The sequence below is a fragment of the Gossypium hirsutum genome, chromosome A01 (assembly GCF_007990345.1).
Source record: "Gossypium hirsutum isolate 1008001.06 chromosome A01, Gossypium_hirsutum_v2.1, whole genome shotgun sequence".
Taxonomy (NCBI): Eukaryota; Viridiplantae; Streptophyta; class Magnoliopsida; order Malvales; family Malvaceae; genus Gossypium; species Gossypium hirsutum.
In genome coordinates this window covers 27,879,062-27,900,419 of record NC_053424.1, presented here as the reverse complement: position 1 = coordinate 27,900,419, position 21,358 = coordinate 27,879,062, and the positions used below count along the sequence as shown (strand labels likewise).

At 35.5% G+C, this 21,358-nt stretch overlaps 1 non-coding gene across 1 annotated transcript; it reads right to left on the bottom strand.

Annotated features, from left to right (window-relative positions):
* Nucleotides 1-16,738: 16,738 nt before the first annotated feature.
* On the bottom strand, nt 16,739-16,845 carry LOC121208320 (small nucleolar RNA R71). Its single transcript, XR_005903280.1, has one exon. It is a non-coding gene; the product is annotated as a small nucleolar RNA R71 (small nucleolar RNA).
* Between the last annotated feature and the right edge of the window lie 4,513 nt (nt 16,846-21,358).

The window sequence follows — 21,358 nt, the reverse complement described above, 5'->3', positions numbered from 1 at the left end:
AAAGGGGAACTAAATCCGATAAAGGGAAGGAAAAAGTGGTCGAATAGCTATCGGAATCGTTCGACAACATCCGAGGTAAGTTCTTGAGTAAAAGAGCTTAAATTATGATTTGATTAGATCATGTTTTAAGCAAATCAAAATCATGCTCTTTGTGTGTGGCTATTGAGCCGAAATTGCAAGAATGATAAGTGTCTTGTGTTTGAGTTTTGCTAACGAAAACGAAATACGAATGTGCCATGATTTATTGTTAAATGTGCATGGTTATTTGAATGATGTCCGGGCTAAGTCCCGAAGGCTTTGTGCTAAGTGACCATATCTGGACTAAGATCCGAAGGCATTTGTACGAGTTACTAAATCCGGACTAAGATCCGAAGGCATTTGTGCGAGTTACTAAATCCGGGTTAAGTCCCGAAGGCATTTGTGCGAGTTACTAAATCCGGGTTAAGTCCCGAAGGCATTTGTGCGAGTTACTATAACCGGGCTATGTCCCGAAGGCATTTGAACGAGTAGCTATATCCGGTTAAATTCCGAAGGTACGTGATTTGGGAATGAATGATCTTGCTGTAAAAATTTCAGTTAATACGCTTGAAACATCCCAACATTGAGGTATGTTTCGTATGTGCTTTGAATTAGTTGAGCCCTTACAAATAAGTATTCGCTCAGTTGATAAATGAGCTACCGGCCTTTGGCTAAGTTGATCTTTGTGTATGAATAAAAGGGTTGGTAATGTGAAGTAAGTATGATATTGAAAAATTGTGCATATGAAATTATCCGTTTAGCTACATGAATGCTATACTTTTGTTGTGCTGGAATCCCTTGCTCAAAACTTACTAAGCATAAATTGCTTACTCCGTCTCCTTGATTCTCTGTTTTATAGATTTTGGTTCTCCAGCTATCGGACTCGGGATTTTGAAGTCGAAGTCGCCCACACTATCAAAGCCCCCTTTTGGTACAATTTTGGTTGAACTTCGAAATGGCATGTATAGGACTACCCTTTTTGTTGTGGGTCATGGACCCTTTGGACTTGTATAATTTTGGATAGCCATGCGAAAATGGCTTATATATGTTTGAGTATAATGTTATAATCATTTGGCATGGATATGGTTATTGAGAGGTGTGGATATGCTTAACAAGGATTGGCCATGGGAATGGTTAATCACTATCATAATTTGTGCTATTTATGCTAAAAGGGCTAGTTGAATCATGGAAACTATGAAATAGGTAAAGTCTACCTTAAAGGCAGATGCTGACAGCAGCAGTGATGTAGATTTGGAAAATCACTAAAAATAGTAGGAAGGGAATTAAATAGTGAATAAATTATGTAAACGAACCTTGATGAATCTATTTTCATAGGAAAATAACGAAACGATCATATGGTCAGTATGTTAAGAGATATTCAGGTTCTCGTAAGACAGGGCCAGAACGGTTTCTGGATTCCCTGTTTCGACTTTGGAAATTTATTATAAATTAACCAGAGATAATTAGGAGTCATGCCATATATGTATAGATTCGTCTTTGAGTCTAGTTTCTATATAAACAAACGACATCAGTATTGAAGCTCTGTACAGGGAGATATTGAAGTCGTAATGCGCAAAGGTCAGTGTAGTCAATCTCTGTAACATGGGAGACTTGGACTAATAAACTGTACTAATTGACCCAACTAAAAATTCTAGAAAAAAATATGTAGATGGACATATGAGTCTAGTTTCAGGGAAAATTTACGGAACTGGATTCCGAGTTTCTGAACTCAAGATATGATTTTTAAAGCGACTAGTATGCAGATTGGCAGTGTCTGGGAAATTCTTTTTATAAGTGGTTTAAAGTCTGTTAACACCTCGTGTTCGACTCCGGTGACGGTCTCGGGTTCGGGGTGTTACAAAGTGCATTTCCTGATACCGACCACAAAGTGGGAAATTTTTTTTTCTGTATTTTTTATAAGAAGAAAAGCTTTCTACTCTATCTTTGACCTTGTTTGTTTGGGTTTCCCCAGTAAAAATGGCCTAGATTTCTTTGAAAGAAAATTTAACCTAGAAAAATAAACAAGATTAGCAACAAAAATATTGGAGGAATGGTTGTGTTTTAAGTGTTTATTATAGAAAGTGAATGATTTCGAAATCTAGTCAAATCATTAATCTCAAATTCTCAATTCCTGTATTAAATTTGAACTCCATGCCCCTTGAAAATGATAGAAGTATTTTTACCATTGGCCATGGTGTGAACAAATATTATTCAAGTTGCTTAGGCAAGTAGTGGGTTCCAACGGAAATCTTTGTTTTTGACAGCAACCATAATATTGGTTCCCAGCTAGCATCATCATTCAGTAGATTTCTTTTACAGTATGCCTGGTGCTCACTGTAGCTTTTCTGAAGCGCATTCCGATTAACAACATTCTTAAATTTTATTAAAATCGTATAAAATTTATTTTACTAGTATATATTCAAATCATTAAAAATAAAAATGGATTTGTAAGCGTATTTAAATTTATTAATATTTTTAAATTTTTAAATTTTGTAGTTTTGATTTCAAATATATGTCAAAAAAGTTAGTAATTTGAGCATCATAACCTAATATGTAACTTTTGTACAGTAAACTGAACTTTTAATTGTCAATTGAGTATTAATTTAGTTGGTATGAGCATTGTTACCAATCTAAGAAGACGTGAGTTCGAGTGCAAAGAAGCACATATGATTAGAATCTATCATAAAATCTGCACATATTTAATCCATAAATTATTTAAATTTATCCCAATTAACCTTAACCTTATTAAATCATTTTTATTTTAACAAATCTTTCATTAAAGTGAATAACACAAAATTAGTAGTTATTATATATTTTCGCATCCATAATTCTAACAATCTCCCTTGGTAATATATATCATCTTATAATTGTATGTCATTGTAACCTTATGAGCTCAAAAGTTTACTATCATAACTAAAAAGTATTTTAAATAATCTCGTTCATTAATTATAACATAGAATCATTTTCACTATGATTGTAACTAAATCTATCTATGATCACATATTGTAACACAACCAAATGGCATGAATGAAAGATAGATGTGTAGCATGAAAATTACATGTAATGCGATCTAAACATATTTATTTTCAACTGGTCGTCCTTAAACTTAGTAAGACTAAACATTACGTAAATCAGAGTGAATAATCCAAAATAAACTTTATTTAAGTACAAAATAAACTTTATTTAACACTAATATCCATAAGTTGAAATAACAAAAAATATGTCTACAATAGAAAAACATTTGTAAAAAGCCTTCAGTTTGCACTTTGTTCCAGATATGACATTCGACTTATTGGTGTGACAAGAAAACTTGGTTTATAGTTGTTCAAAAAAAAATTGATTTAGCTTTTGTTGGAATAGAAGTTGGACAAAATTAGAGAGTTTGCACAATCAATCCAAAAATATGATTCAAAGAGAAGGTAAAGAGAGAATCAGTACATGATATTTGTTAACGCTGATATGATTCCTCAATCCTACATCTGTGGAGTCTCGCTCAGAGAATGATTTTATTTAACAATCCTACCGTTACATAAAGCAGTTACTTCAACCCCAACATCGACCCCAATTGTTACAAATCACTCGCCCCAAATATCTCATATTACATATAATATCTCTCTATAAAAAATCTCTAACAAGGAGTGTAACACCCCTCGCCTAGTCCGGTCACCGAACCTAAGCTACGGAATGCTACCACAGTTGCCAGAGCAACCCACATACAATTCATAAAAATCAATTCATTCCATTATCAAGTTGTGATAAAATTTCATGCATAATAGGATATATAATAAAAAATCGAGCCTTAATCGAGCTTATGAAAGCTCTTAAGTCGACTTCAGATCGAACAAGGAGAAAATTGCAATGTTTGAAAAGTACAGGGTCGACGTTGTGATGAGACTCTCTCCACGTCGTGACGTCACCAAATAGTATGTCATATCATGACGTTGGACCACTTGCGTCAAGAAATCACAAACTGTTGGCCAACATTGCAACGAGGGAAGATCGACATCGGGAAAAGGAACCTGTTTTTGGTAAAATTTGTCCTTGAGTTACCAATTTCATGATAAATCAAAGCTTTTATTCACTTAGTGCATAATTGCACACGAAAACTTGTATAAGACTAATCAAAACATGTATTAAAGTATCCATTTAACCTTCCATAAGATCATTCAAGCCATTCAAATCACATACCAATCATGCCATTTCCAAGTTCAATTCTTACCATTAGCACATTTTGTCATATACCAAAATTTGGCTTAGTATTTTTGAGTTAGCGAACTGAGTTTTATCGATTTGGGCTTGACATTAGTTTTCGAAAATTAGAGCCAAAATTAAGTTTGGGAATTAAGAATTTAGTGATTGAAAAATATTTTCGTTAAAACGAATTTCAAAAACAAAATCAAATTTTACAAAGAAACGACAAAAATGATTTTAATTTAAAAACAAGACTGATTTGTAAAAAGGGTTAAATTTGGCAGTAGCTCAAATACAATTGTACCAAAGTTTATAAAACAACATATTTCCCCCAATACTCTAAAGTTCATGCATGACTCTTCCCATTCCTATTCCCAACATTTCAAAAAATTTACAAGCATCAAAACTTTCTAATTACTTTCAAGCAAATTATTCAATTGATTTTCTTTTCCCCAAACACCAGATACCTCTCTCAATTTTTAAGAAAACCATCAAAAACGTTATCAATTTTCTCATTCGATTCCCAATTTTTTTTCTAAACTTCTATCTTTCATTCATTTTTCTTCTCAATCAAAATAAGGTTTCATTTCTTTTTTAAGTTTTGATATATTCTAGCCTTTTTAATTGGGTTTTGATTCGTTGTAACAAGAATTTCATGTTCTAGTCGAAATTGAGATCAGTAATGGCGAAATATTGGTTTTCAAACTAAATTGTCATTTCTAAGTGTTTTTCAACTTTTTTTTGATGAGATTAGAAGGTTTCTAAACTCACTTTAATCAATCGTTAAGAGATTTGAAGGATTGAATGATTTTTCGTTCAAAGTAGTCATGAATGTTAAAATTTTCCAGAAACATAATTATGAAATTCTATGTTTTAAGGTTGAAATCTATTTAAAAGTGAACAATTAGATGTTTAGAATCAATTTTAGGCAATAGAAATAAGTCCGGATCAAGATATCTAAGCTTCGACTAAACTAGTCAAAATTTTCTATTTAAAGAGGAGCTAGGTAGATTCTGTGTTTTTGTTTGATTTCTGATGTGTTTGTGGCTGATAATGATGTGTACATATTATGTGTATTATGTTTGTGAAGTTTTGGAACCATTGGAGCCCTTTACGAGCAAGATGAAAGGCAAGGCAAAGCTTGTTTAAGCTTTCAGCTAGTAAGCGAAAACGAGATCGATGAGTATTCTAGAGTCGCTACTTATACGTGCAATTCATAATGTTAATCAGGAGCTTAGGATTAGCCTAAAACTCTATCCCAAGTTCTGAGAGTATGTTTTTTCTATACTTTTTACCTTGTTGTGAAATTACTCCTAAGTAATATGAGTTGTGATATGTGATGTTATTACTATAGATAATATGTGAAAATACATAAATGTGATATATGGCTTATTAATTTTAATACACACATATGAGGTTTGATAAATGATAGCTCAATGAGCATTATTGTGGCATATATAGAGCAATTAAATGTATATTCGATAAACATGTATTCTATATGTGTTGCAACATAGGTTGGTGTTGTGACACAACAGGCATTTTCATCCTAGGTATTTTTTTCCTCTATCTTCAGTGTTGCGACCATGATGTCTTCGTATCGCAACATGGTAGCAGTTTCGGCCCGAATATGAAACTTTAGCTCCCAATTTGTCCTACAAGACCAAGTAACTTTATTTGAGTATCTAACATATATTAAAAAAGACTGAAAAACATAAATTATGACTTCAAGCATGAAATCAAAAACATATACCAAGATGATTTGAATTAACTATTAAACAAGCTAAGGTTATATGTAAAAGGGATGTAAATAATAGTGTAATTGTGGATATTTTGGCCTTTTTATCTCTTGAGACCATTGGATATAGTTGGCATGCATACGATTGTGAGCACTCACCTATGTGTTTTGTGATTTGGGCATTATAGCCCAAGACATGTTGGAGAGATAAGGGAATATCGAATTAAGCTACATTCATCGAGACATGCTGGTGTGTTGGAGAGTGTTTAGCTTAATGTTACACTTTGGGAACATGTTAGACTCTTTGAGTCATTGGTGTGATGGAGATTCATTTATCCAATGTGTGGTGATTGAGTCCATTAATATATTCTACAATCTCAAGTTATCAAATTGTCATTACTTGAATTATATATGAGTTATGTCATGTGTAAATACATGTAAGGGAATATGCTAGAGTTATAAAATAATGAAGCATGAAAATATTATTTTGACTTGATGATAATGAGGTTGTAAATGTGCCCTAGTATGCTATTATTTAACTTATGCTATTGTGTATGTTTGGTAGTACTTTCGAACATTTACTGAGCTTGAAAAACTCACACTCTTTTCCTAAAACTTGCAGGCTAGTAGTGTATCCAATGAGTGAGGAGTGGGCAAGTGTGGTGATCTATCCAAGGCGTAACTTTTGAGTAGGTTATTTTGTGATTTTTTAGATACTTTAAATAAAGACAATGTGGGTTATTGTTATTATTATTTTGGGATTAGACTTATAGACTGTTAGTGTCATCTTTGGATTTTGGTGGTGTAAATGGAGTCCTGAACGTTTGCAAAATGCTTTGAAAATTCACATACCAGAGTCCTAGATGTTTAATCTCATAAATCTATTCAGAATTTTGTAATTAGATTATTTTTAATATTCTATCAATATTACGATTTAGTACCTAAGATGCATGTTTTTAAAATTAACAAAGAATTGTTATTCAGATTTAAACTAATTATTTACAAAATTTTCCTAAAAAGATTTTAGATATAAAATGTACCTTTAATTTGATTATACATATATATATGGTTAGGACAAGAAATGATATTTTTTCCCTTATGTCTCATTTGAGTAAACTTTGTTAGAAAAAACATCTAACTAGGTTTCAATTGTTTATTACTGTCTATATATGAGTTGAATGCAAGTATGAGACTTTTGTTGTTGATTGAAAAAGAAAACAAATAATTAATTACATACTAAAACATTGCGTGGTGCTTTGGGTCACTTTAGTGACTAATGTGACGTTTCAGATTCGAGTCGAATTGTCCTGACTGAGTTTGGGGTGCCACATTTGATGGTATCAAAGCCAGGTTATTCAAACAATTGGATGTAAGTTGTCAATACTCGGGACTAGGATAACATAACCATTTGACCTAGATTCCCATAGTAATTAGACTGCTTGATTAAAATATCTATGATTGAATTGTGAAATTGCCTGTATTTGGAGTAGGATTGGGATCACATTACCTTTCTCGAAATGTTTTTATAGCAATATGCCTTGGTTCATTGTCGCCCATTACACTCTTGGTTTGTTTGTGTGTCTTTATAGTATTTACGATATGTCTCCTCTACGTGTTAATGTGAATGTGAGTGCAAACGTATTCGTACGTTCTGAGTGAATTAGCTAGAAAGTTGGAAACTTCAGTAGTAGTGCTAGATAAGGGTTTCATTCGGGCCAAACCAGGGAATAGAGCACTACAGTGGTTGCTTCGGGAGATTCGTCAGGGTGGCACAGCAAAAGTATGGTGGATAGAGTGTACTAAAGGCCTCCCTAAATCATCAAAGACATATATTTCCCATAGATAAGATTGTCTTACCTTTATTAATTTTTAGACTTTTTGACCCAGTAGTCAAAATTTACAATTTAGGCATTCGAACACTTGTATTCTCTTTATGTTGGTCTTGCAAGATTGTAAATGCTTCCTTTGTTGATTCACAAGTGGAGATCATTTTAAATTACTCCATGTCAACACTACTGAATATAACATACAAGGCGTTGGAGTTTGCTTAGGAAGCCCTTCTCTTATTAGTATTATATTGATTATTCTCTTTAGCCTTTGTAGTTCCTTTAGCATCAATCACCTCCAATTTTGTCCATCCTTTCTTAATAGCTTCCTATGCAGCTTTATCAATCAACATTAATTATAAAAGCCTTCATTTGTGCTTTCTAGTAAGCATAATTTAAGGATCCAACAGGCAGTGGAGCATTAGTGATAGATCTTCATTCTTCTATAATCCCTATGGTAGCAAATCATGGTAAGATCGTCCTCAAGCACCCCTTGAAGCTAGCTCTGATACCAATTGTAAGAACCTCATTCTGTTATTTGTCCAATTTGTTGTTTAGACAGGTGATGTTTAGACAAATGTTTGGACGCAATATAACAGAGCACATGTAGTAAGGAAATAAGAGAAGAAGAGAAACAAACACAAGATATTTGTTAATCTAGTTCGAAAATAGTCCTACTCAGTAAAGCCTTACTTAATGAATAATTTATTCCAACAATTGATTCAGGAACTTATTGGCTAAAGCCTAATCTACCCTTACACAATAAACAATTGCAGCTCCAACTTTTATAACCACTCACCAAAAACCTCACTTACAATTATTTTTAGTTCTCACAAATAATGCCCGTGAAATGAATGCAAATAATACAACAAAAGTTGACAACAAATAACCTAACAAAATATGCACAAGCATTATCCAAAAGATGCATCAATATATGAGAATAAGTTATTTATTTATAGGCCAAATGAGGTAGTCTTCTAAATTATTCATTGTAGAGATAATATCAACCTTAATAGCATAATAATTTTGGATAAATAAGATCCAAAGAGTATCACAGGATAAGCCTAATAAATCAAGAAATATCAATTCATAAATCACCAAGGCTAAAGGATAAGAACAAGTCTTACACAATCAGGCAAGTTGATCAAATCTTCCTTAAGCCATCAAGTTCGGTCATCATGGTTTGAGATGAGTTACAATAAATCTTAGAGTCCATTTTTATGGTAGAATCATATGTGAAAACCCAAGTAAAACATGCTAATATCTCATAGCATTTATGTAACACTCCTTACTCGGTCTGGTCGTTGAACTCGAGCTACATAATGCTACAGTCATAACTGAAATAGTACACATTCAATTCACATAGATTATTTCAAATAAACATGTAATACTTTATAAATACACAATTAATACTCAAATTAAACATAAATCTTACAATCATAGTCAATTCAATTCATAATAACCAAATACAACATTTCTCAAGGCTTATACGAGTTTACGTATGCTCCAGTATCACCCAATATTTAATTAGGACTAATTTGCAACATTTTCAAAATTTACAGATTAATTATATCATAAATAAATCCTTTTAATAATCAATCATGTCCTAAACACTCAAATATTATGATATACAATTCGATTAGAGTCTTAATCAAGCTTACGAAAGCTCTTAAGTTGACCTAAGCACAAATAAGGATCAAATTGAAACATTTTCAAACGATAAGGGCATTCATGAAAATAAGGGACACAGTCGTATGTCCAAGCTGTGTAACTTTCTAAAGTCATATGGGTCAAAACAACAAAATTTTCATCCAGCGATCACATGGTCGTGTGACTAAGCTGTGTAACATACTAAGGCCGTGTCAAAAATAATTGACCAAACCTATAGTACTCATACGAGCGTGTGGCCAACCCATGTCTGTCACACAGCCATATGGCTAGCCCGTGTAGTACAAAATTTGACCATATAGTGCTTCTTTCAAAATCATTTTCCAAAGGTAGCCTCAAAAACATATTTTGGCAATTTGTAAATCTACTCAGAACATTACAAAACCAAGCCAAAACATACCATAAATCAACTTCCTAATCAACTAACTAACATGCCTCAATGGCACCAATACACAATGATCATTTCAATCTAAACACACTATCAAACAATTAGGTACCATTCTCATCACATTGTTGCCATTTGTACAAACACATTTTGCTATTCAAATGTTTTAATCATTACTTACCATATTACCTTTATACTCAATTATAACATGCCAATTGAGCATTCAATTCAAATGCCTTTTAAGGATCAAAGTCATCCTTATTCCAAGTAAACTCTTATACACATCAAAACTATATACATATCATATGCACATTCAAGACAAGCATTATATATATATGAATCATTTGACTATCATCCCAAAATAAACACTTAGACACATTAAAACCTAAACATATGCCACATAATCAATTTTAGGACGATTCAAAGTCTACCGAGTCAGAAGCTGGATACTGTGAGCTCTAGAGTGATTCGACAGGCATGTTCTGTAAAATGCCAACTATAGAAATAGAAAATGAAATAAAGTAAGCATTACAAATGCTTAGTAAGTTCATAGGAATTAAAACAACAAAGTCACCTCAATCACTATTATTATACCAATTTAGCTACTACATGACTTCCCTAGTTCCACATTTAACAATAATAAGGTGAGATCATCAGATGTAGTCTCAAAGCAATTCCATTTATACAATACCATTCAACTTAATTCAATGTCGTTTAATCGGTTTCATCAAATATTTATATACTTCAGTTGTATCATTCAATTATTATATAACATATCATTTTTGGAACACATATCATCATTTTAGTCATATAGCATTTCCAATTTATATAATTCAATCCAAATAAATACCATTTCATCGAACCATTGAGCATAATAAGAAACATTTACATCAATCCAATTTCATTTAACCATTTCCAATCACAATATACAATATCAATTAGGCCATTCCTTTTCACCATAATCATTTAACATATATAAATCATTATGCAAAAAAAAAAATTCATGTAACATGCCACAACACAAAAACTTTAGCAAAATGAGATTTGATATAACATCAAAATTATAATTCTTAAATGGTATTACACCAAGTTCAACCTGTAACAACCTATTTTCAGTGAAATTGGAACAATGGTTTTGGGACCACAAATTTGACGTGAAAATATTTTTTAATTATTATTTTAATTAACTAATGGACCAACTATGCAATTGGCCTATTAGAATTGGTATGGACGGTGCTAATGGATGATGGAACCCACTTATTTAAGTTAATTTGGTTTATAATTAAGTTAACTAAGCTTAATTAGCATAATGGTAATTAACCTAGTCTAATCCTAGGTATATAAGTTAAACTAATAAAAAAAAGACTTCATCTTCATCTTATTCAATTGAAAATCTATTGTGGTAGAAAAGAAACCCTTAGTTTTCGTCCAAGCTTTGTTCTTCAATTAGTGAGTCAATTTTTGTCTATTTCTTGTAATTTTTATGTTTTTGAGATCATTGTAGCTTAATTTAGCTAACTCAGGGACTATCTTGAAATATTGTTAAAGTTTTGAAAACTTACATTGATGTTCTTGAAGCTTTTTAGTTGTTAATGGTTGAGTTTGAAGCTTGATGATGAAATATGACGATTTTGTAAAGTGATTTTGAGTAGTTTTTAAGTTTAAGGACTAAATTGAATGTATGTTAAATTTGGCATAGGTTTCTTTTAAAATTTCAGTACTTGAAGGCTGTATAAGGATGATATTGAATTTGACACTATGATTTAAGGTTTAATTATGGAAATAAGATCGTTTCAGTTTTAAGAACTAAATTGAACGAAGTGTAAAACTTTAGGGGAATTGTAAAAAATGTTAATAGGAAGTCATATGCATCAAATTGAATGTCATAATGTAATTGAAATTGATAAATTGAAATAAAATTATTGTATAGATCAAGAACTAGTAGATAATCATGGAAAAAAAAATTGCTGACCAGTCTTTAATGCTGCTTTCTTTACTGTTTGGCCCTGGTAAGTTCATACGATATTTTTTTTATGTATTTTGGTAATGTTTTAGTGAATTATGTATTTTGGTGATATTGATTGTGAATTTAAATGTTATGATTGCTATGGTGAGAAATGAATTGAAATGGAAAATATTAAATGGTTATATGTATCGAGCCCAAATGAACATAAGATAGGATACAATTGGCATGTTAATTGGTTATTTTGCGTGTTGTATAGGATTGATATGTAATAAGATGATGATATATGACTAGTTATTATTACGCTGGATGTACTAGAATCCAACATTTGTTGTGGGTTACCAAGTTATATTTACAGTGATCTTAGAATGTTTCTGGGGGTGGATGTAAAGCCTACGGGCTTGGCACTTGGTGCCCAAGCATGTTCTTGGTTGGATTAGCTCGATTGAGCATTCTAGCGTGTCTTGGGTGGATAATCACATATTTGTATTTGTTCATATCCATTAATTGGGCAGAATCGTGTTTGTTAAATGACATAATGACTTGTATTGAGGCTTGGTAATAATGTCTTGGTGATGACTTGAAAATATATGCTTAACCTTTTGGATAATATGTGTTAGTACAAATCTGCGATAAAGAAAAATCTTGAACACACGAACAGAACTCGAACAGAAGAATAAATAGGACAAGGCTTCAAGGAATGTATCAAACCACTATCTTTAATGTTATATTTGTAACACCCAAAACCCGACCTAGAGGTTATGGCCGAATTTGTCGTGTCATGTTGCTGTGTCTTTCAAAAATTGGACTTGTTGGTAGAAATTTGTTTCTGAGTTGAAATCTCTTTGTTAAAAACTCAAAATATCTTAACCATTTATTAACCATTTAAAACGTCTTTAATTTAAAAACATTGTTTGTTGCGGAAGCAATATCCAAAAATGTTGCGAAAACGCGATGTTTTGAAAACAGTTAATCTTTTCGAAAACCAGCGTTCTATCACTATCAGTTAAGTATCAAATAAATAAAGCCAAAATAAAATAACTTAAGTTTAAGAGGCTTTATTACAGAATCAAAACCCAAAGTGAAATTTTAAATATAAATAAATTTAAGCATAAAAAAAATTTGCGGTCGTGTGGCCACCTCCGAGTCCCTCGCGACTCCAAATCGTCTAAGGCTGGGGATTACCTACACAGTTAAAAACGGGGTAAGTTTAAGAAAACTCAGTGTGTAATCTCCTAAAATAAAAATAGTCAGTATACTAAAACAGAAACAGTCTGGGCCAGAGCCCGTTAACAGTAACAGTACAGTCCAGTTCAGAGCATACGTGGGACAAAACCCATTACAATATCATTTGGGCCACAGTCCATAACAGAATCAATTGGACCTGGCCCATCTCAGTAATAAACAGAATGTGTGAATGCATGGATGCATGCTATCCCATCCAACCCTGCACTTGCCTCCATCCAACCCTGCACTACCTGTGGGGAATAACTCGTACACGCCATGCTTACACTTACAATGTTAGCACCGGTTGCAGCACTAACTGAAAACATATACGGCTAAATTCGGGCTTACACATTCACAAACACACTAAATCAGGTCACCTAATTTCACCCAAAATTTAAAACTTTTCAAACACATGCATATCATCCCTTATACAGGCCTTCGAGATCTAAAACATACATTGGGGCGGTTTGGGACAAAACCGAGAACATTCGATAAACTTTGGGCAACTTGTTAAATTTCCTTGCTTTAGTGAGTCACACGCCTGTGTGGGTGGGGCTGTGTGGTTGCACATGCACGTGTGGCTTTGGACACACCCGTGCCCTCAGCTCGTGTAACTCTCTGTTTATGATGTCAGCATACATTCAGGGGCACACGGCCAAGACACACGCCCGTGTGTCTAGCTCGTGCTCGACACTGACTTAAAATTTTAGGTGCAGAGGACGTACGGCCATACCACACGCCCCTAGGGGCAATCCGTGTGTCACACACGTCTGTGTGTCTACCCGTGTGGACCTTGTTAGGCTATTCTAAGCCTTTGTTCACCCTCTATCAACCAATCACACTTATAGGTTACCTTCATACATAATAAGGCCAGATTATATACTTACATATATCCTTAAAAAACCTCATTGCATGTAAACTTCATATCATCGGTTTTATACAGGCTAGGTTATTTCCTTTTATTAAGGATTTTCTATACCTCATTAACACCTTTAAGATTGGCTCATTATTGTAACTCATTGCCAATTATGGGCAAGCCACTCCATGTAAACATAAACATCCATAGATTTGTAGGTCATAGCCTACTTCAAAATAAGCCAATTTCTATGGCCAAATACAAGAAGATATGTAAACTTTTACAAGCTTTCATATGGGCAATTCAAATGACACATATCACAAAATGAACCAAAGCTTTATACATGCCATTGAACAAAATAAGAGTATCTATATACCAAAGCTGGACTAATTCATAGTGTGTTGATTCTCCAACCGTCTTCCAATCTTTACAAGTCCTCGAGCTCTGTAAGACAGGGAAAAGAGAGGGGTAAGCATTTACATGCTTAGTAAGCCTGAATAACTGGAAAGTGAACTTACCAAGTAATTAGCATATAACCATATTTAGCAAATATACCAACAAGAATGAAATGGTTTCCCTATCACATGCACTTAATCAACAAGTTAGTCACAATAATAATACACCATGTAATTTGTCTTAGATGAGCTCATCATCCAATATTTTTATTTTTATATCTCATGTTAATCCCGTTGAGTTTCTTGAAAATCTCAATGGACTACGCACTCCTGCGAACCTCATATCTTACGGCGGGATTACCAGTCTAGGCTAAATCCATCGTATTTAAACACATAAGGTGATGTCGGGATTACCAGTCCAGGCTAAATCCCTTATAGTGATAAACACCTGATAAACTGTAATTTATACATATTTTTACCCCATGTTTAACGCATTTTATGGATGATTTTCCATTAGAATTGGTGAATTCGATGCTCTTAATGCTTTAATTTCATGTTTTTACACTTAGGGGAGCATACGAGAGCGAAAGGAACGAGAAAAGGGCTAAAAATGGAGAAAATGGGCCAAAGTACAAAATCAACATGGTCTTGACCTTCTCATATGGGCAGGCCACACGACCTGTCAATTTGGCAGGCTCGAGCACGGCCTAAAGTAATCGCACACGGGCATGTCCCTACCGAGCCCAAGTTGAGTCCAATTCGGAAAAGGCTAATTTTAAGAGCTTTTAGGCATTCCAAAGCCTATAAATACACCCTAGAGAAGGAAGAAAAGAGGAAGGGAGTAAAGAATTACTCCAAGGAAGCCGATTGATCCATCCCAAAAGTCAGATTCATCATCAAGACTAAAAATCTCTCCTCAATTTCCTTTCAGGAGTTTTGGTTTTTCTTTATGTTTTGTATTCTTTATCATTCTGAGATGTTTTCTTATTTAGTTATGAACTAAATCCCCTAAATACCTAAGGGGAATGAAACCTAAGATGAATCTTGTTATTATTTTCTGAATTGTATGATAAATATTTGACTTGTTCTTAATTATGTGTTCTTAATTCTTGTTTTGATATCCCAGGATACAGATTCAAGATAAGCTCCTATTCAGAGGAGGAATAGACCCTGTTTAAGAGTACATTTGTCATAATTAAACGGAGTTGATTGTACGCCTAGACATAGAGTGACAAGATTTTGTCGGATTAGGGTGAAACCAAATAAGGGGATCCATAGATCGAGTTAATACAACCCTAAAGTGTTAATTAGAGAAAAGTCTCAGTTATTCAATATAGGGATTAGACGTTATTAGCCTTGAATAGGGATAATAACATAATTTAGGGATCTCTACGGAACAAGTTAAATGAATAAATCATCCGATTCGGAGCTAGAATAACAAGTATAGTCTAGGTAGATTTTTCCTTAGGTATTGCCTTCATTCAGTCGATTTTCTCAAAAGCAACTTCCCAATTCTATTCTCTGTGAGTTCTTAGTTTAGATAATTAGTTAGTTGAAACAAAAACCTCTTTATTCTTAGGGTAGATAATAAAAAGACAGTCATTACTAGTACTTTTAGTTCCTTTGGGTTCGACAATCCGGTCTTGCTAAAACTATACTACTGTTCGATAGGTACACTTACCTATATCGCGATAATAGTCAGTTTCAAGAACGAGTAACTATAAATATTTAAAACCTATCATGAAACCTCGCGATCAAGTTTTTGGAGCTGTTACCGGGGAACTGAAATATTAGGAACACTCAATTTTTATTACTTTAGCCATTTATTTTTCGTGCACTTTAATTTATTATTATTATTTATTAATTTACTTTTTCCTTCTCTTGGCAGGTTTTTATAGTTTATGACAAGAAGAAATCCGTCAGGACCATTACTTTTTGATGAAGAAATCGATCGTATAGTTCGCAGAAATCAAAGAGAAATAAGGCAAAGCTTAAAATACACAGGGAACGAGCAAGAAGACGATATTCAACCCCCAACTGAAGAGATGGCTGAAAACCAAGGCAATCAGCTACCTTCTGCAATTGCGATTAATCAAAATCCTGCTCCACGCACTATGTATGATTATGCTAAACCTTCTTTAACAGGAACTGAATTGAGCATAGTTAGACCTGCTGTAGCTGCAAATACTTTTGAATTAAAACCTAACACTATTCAAATGATACAGCAATTTGTTCAGCTTGATGGTTTACAGGATGAAGATCCCAACGCTCATTTGTCCAACTTCTTAAAACAATGCGATACATTTAAAATTAATGGTGTCTCTGATGATGTCAGTTGTCTTTGGTTATTCCCTTTTTCATTGAGGAACAAAGCTAAACAGTGGTTGAACTCGTTACCATGAGGGTCAATTACTACATGGGAACAAATGACCGAAAAATTTTTACTAAAATATTTTTCGCCGGCTAAAATGGCTAAATTACGTAATGATATCTCTTCTTTAGTGTAGATGGATTTAGAAACACTCTATGATGCATGGGAGAGATACAAGGACCTTTTGAGAAGGTGCCCTCACCATGGGTTACTACTTTGGCCACAGGTTCAAATGTTCCATAATGGCCTGAATCCTTCGACTCGACAAATGGTTGACGCAGTTGCTGGCAGAACCATCAATAATAAAGCACCTGAAGATGCCTATGAGTTTATAGAGGAGATGTCACTGAATAACTACTAGTGGCAAGTCATGAGGACAAAGCCAACGAAAACAGTTGGTGTTTATAACGTCGATTCGGTCACCATGCTCTTTAATCAAGTAGAACTTTTAAATAAAAAGATTGATGGTTTTCTTAGTTCTTCGCAGGTTCACCCAATAATGCAGTGCGAAGCAAGTGGAAGTGGAACAAGCCATTCAGAATACCAACCTTATGGCCACAACATGGATAACTAGCAATTAAACTACATGGGTAATAATCCTCGACCTCAAAACAATCCATATAGTAACACTTACAATGCAGGTTGGAGGAACCACCCCAATTTCTCGTGGAGCAGTCAAGGAAATCAAATACCACAACCACCTCCAGGCTACCAACAACCATCCTACCAACAGGAAAAGAAGCCGAACCTTGAAGAGATGCTCTCAAAGTTTATTTCGGTGTCAGAAACTCGTTTCCAGAACACCGAGACAGCACTTAAAAATCAACAAGCGTCGATCCAAGGGCTCAAAACTCAGATAGGCCAGCTTTCCAAACTAATTTCCGAACGACCACAAGGTAGCTTGCCAAGTAATACTGAACCCAACCTAAGGGAACAGCTCAACGCAATTAATATTCAAGATGAAGAAGGAGTTGTTGAGCCTGAACCAGAACTGGGGCAAGAAATTGTGGTAAACAAAGGTCAAGGTGAGGTAGATAACAATAAAAACAAAACGGTGAATGTCGAACATAAACCTCGTGTGCCATACCCCAACGCGACAAGAAAAGACCGCTCAGATGAACAATTTGGTAAATTCCTTAAACTCTTAAAAAAATTACATATTAACTTACTATTTATTGAAGCCCTATCGCAGATACCGGACGCAATGAAATTTTTAAAAGAGCTTTTAGCAAATAAGCGGAAGTTGGACGAGGCGTCGCATGTGGAGCTAAATGCAGTGTGCTCAGCTATTCTGAAAAATAAGCGACCGAACAAACTAAAAGACCTAGGGAGTTTTACGATTCCTTGCTTAATTGGTAGTTTAGATGTTAATAATGCATTAGTTGATTTAGGGGCTAGTATCAACGTAATGCCTTATAAAATGTTTAAGCAACTAGGTCTCGGAAAACCCAAACAGACTAGGATGAGCATTGAACTAGCAGATACAACTATAAGATTTCCTAGGGGTATTATTGAAGATGTGCTAGTAAAAATCGATAAATTTATATTTCCCGTCGACTTCATCGTTTTAGACATAGAGGAGGATAGCAACACTCCTTTAATTCTGGGAAGGCCCTTTTTAGCAACTGCTAAAATGATTATTGATGTTGGCACAGGTGAACTCACACTCCGTGTGGGAGACGAAACAATCACCCTTCAAGCTCGCAATTCTGGCAACACATCGGGAACTGAAGGTGATCATTTGAATGAAGCATACGAGTCATTCTCAAGCAATAGTAGATGACCTGCTCATGAAGATTGAAGATTACAAATCGAGGAACTCGATGAATGGTCGACGCATAACCCAAGAACACCCGACAAACTGAATCTACGACAGAACCAGCTCAATACCTTTCCAAATCAACTTAAGATTGGAGATAGAGTCTTATTAGATACCGTAGATCCCCACATTTTCGCTACCGCACCGAATGAATAAATCCCTCTTACGGTACTTAGTATCTTCTCATTTGGTATGGTCGAGGTAAGGCACCCCAAGTTCGGCACTTTTAAGGTAAACAACACCCGTTTAAAACCTTATTTTGATGAGATTGATGGCAGGAATGAGGAGTATAAACTCCTCAAACCACCATGATTATTCAACGGAGAGGTAAATAAAGCTTAGACTATAAATAAGCGCTTCTCGGGAGGCAACCCGAGTAATAACTGTATTAACTTATTTAAAAATTTAGTCTTCAATATCTAACTTACTAACGGAGCTCTCGAATATAGGTTTTCCACAGAGACACGGCCAAGCACACGGGCGTGTTTATGGCCGTGTGAAAACAGGGCAAGGATTTCCCCAAACACGGGCTACGATAAAATGCCACGGCCGTGCGACATGGCCGTGGTCGAGCCTGCCAAAATAACACGGACGTGCGACACGCCCGTGTTGAAGACCCGTGGTTGAAACTGTGAAACTAGTATGGGCGTGTGACACGCCCGTGTCTCACACCCTTTCTCGAACATATTAGATTGACACAGGCGTGGGGATTTCTCACACGAGCGTCGGAGAAGCGAACAAAGCTACACACTGTCGTACGACATGGCTGTGTGAACCTACACACCCGAGGTACACGGGCGTAGGACGAATTTTAGACGGGCCGAAATAGGAAAAACGCGAAAAAATGGGCAAAAATTGGGGAACACAAGCATGTGCCATGGCCGTGTGGCCCAAAATCTATAAATACCCTACACTATTCACTTTCTTTCCCATTCAAAAACCCTAACCCTAGCCGCTGCAAGTTCACATGGCCTCCCTGCCACACCTGTGCGCCGCCTCTAACTTCATTTTTGACGTCCATTCTCCCCTTTCTAGAGTACCATGTCATCTTCACGTAGTAAAAAGGCCATTGTCCCTGCTTCCAAGAAACAAAAGGGAGCGTCATCTTCTGCAGGTCCAACCGCGAAAATTCATCACCCCCTCCTATAGTTTCCCCGTGGGCCCTAAGAAGAACTTTTCCAGATACTTCAGGCTCAACCTTTAATTGCGGGCCGTTGCATAGACTAGGCCATAGTAGAACAAGTTCAATTGGCTGATGCGATTCAGGCCTTATTAACCACCAGCCCTTGGGAGCTATTCTTTGGGATCATCGAACCAACATACCTCGAGCTCACGATGGAACTATGCTAAATGTTCCATTTCCAAACAATAATGACAAACTACGATGATCTCGGCACGGTGCAATTTCGTCTAGGAGGATTAGTCCACCAGCTCAGCGTCCCAAAATTTGGTACGGCACTGGGATTATATACGGAGGAGTTCAAGGAAGAGAATGACTTAGATGCTCTCACTCGCTACATACATTTCTCTCCCTCGAAGTGCTGGCACACTTCGGCCCCTGGCGCAGCCTCCTACAATCCTAGCCACTCCAAGGCATTAGTTCTCCCACCATCCCTGAGGTACCTACACGCCATTTTGGCTCACATGACTACAAGGAGGCGAGAGAGCACTGGCGTCGTCAACACTCACGACGCCTACTTCTTATGGTGCATGTCACAAGGGCACATCATCAACCTTGCATATTTCATCGCCCTCGCGATTCAGCACTAGACAGAGCGGCATAGGAAGGGGGTCATCTCTATTGGGCCCTACGTGACTCGACTGGTGCGAGACTTCGAGCTCCTCAACACCGCGGCCCAAGAATCATCCCTCACCCTCATCGGCCAGATGTCTCCACAAGGCATCTCGAGCATGCTTAGCATGAGGATGATCGAGAGGCACCGAGGAACCTACCCTCCCTAATATCGTCTCACCCAATCTACCGACGAGGAGGCCTACGAGGACATTCCTGATGATGTCCCCCCACAACACGAGGACCCACCGACTCAGCCACCACCACACTCTTGTCCAGTTCATGCGGCGGCTTCATAACCTGACATCTCTGAGTGCCTCACTCAATTCGAGAAGTAGTGTTTTCAACGATTTGACAATATTGATGCTACTCTACAGCAGATTTGTCAGCACCTCCACATCTCATCGCCAGTCCCACCTCGCGAACCATCCAGCGATGAAGATGTTTAAAAACATTTATTTATTATTTTATGTTTTTAATTTTTATTAAAACTACTTTTTATTTTTATTAGATTTTAGAAATTTTATTTTTAATTATTAATTTCGGTTATTTCTTATTGAGTAATTATGCTTCCTAATATCCCCTAAAAAGTTCCTAATTTTATCACAGTTATATAGAGCTCTTAAGCTTATCATCACATAGGAACTAAAACTCCACCGGGAAAGGTTCTCCATGACTGCCATGTCCTGCTCGCCACGACCATAGCTACCACTAGATATAATATCCTTTTGGCGCAAGACTTATGGCCTAATGAACCTCTACAACCGCTGGAGTATCCTCCTCCACTCTCGAACCGATTACTCTCCAAAACTCCAGTTCGAGGAATTCATCATGCAGGAAGTTTCACTTCTCTACCTATCATATTTTTAAACTCTAATATCTATCTTTGTACATTGAGGGCAATGTACATCTTAAGTGTGGAGGGTATTTATTTAATTAGAAAAATCCTTGAATGACTGCCTTGTTCTCTTGAAAAGCTTTCATATCATATTTAGGATAAATTTTAATTGATTTATGATTTTGATTGATATATCTTGAATTAAAACATAAGCAATTATGCATTGATTGTTTAAACTTTAAGACATTAGAGAATCAAGCATGATAAGTTGATT